This window comes from Benincasa hispida, chromosome 1, assembly GCF_009727055.1.
Source record: "Benincasa hispida cultivar B227 chromosome 1, ASM972705v1, whole genome shotgun sequence".
Classification (NCBI taxonomy): Eukaryota; Viridiplantae; Streptophyta; class Magnoliopsida; order Cucurbitales; family Cucurbitaceae; genus Benincasa; species Benincasa hispida.
In genome coordinates, this window is record NC_052349.1 from 7,313,662 (window position 1) to 7,313,962 (window position 301).

Below are 301 nucleotides of genomic sequence, written 5' to 3' on the forward strand. Positions count from 1 at the left end.
ATGGAGATTTTCTATCATGGACTTAATTCTGCATCGCAGACAGCTGCCAATGTGGCAGTAACAGGAGGTCTGCTGGAGAAAACATATGATGAAGCGAAGAACATTCTTGATCGCATCTAAAAAAACCACGAAGATTGGCAAGAAAGCAATCAAAGAACAAAACTCAGAGAAGATAATGCGAGTAATGGTGCCATCGCATCATTGCAAAATCAGATGAATGCGATGATAAATTTGTTGCAAGGCATCACAATAAACAATTCAGGAACTTGAAATGGGCAAATCAACGCGATAGAGCAAACAA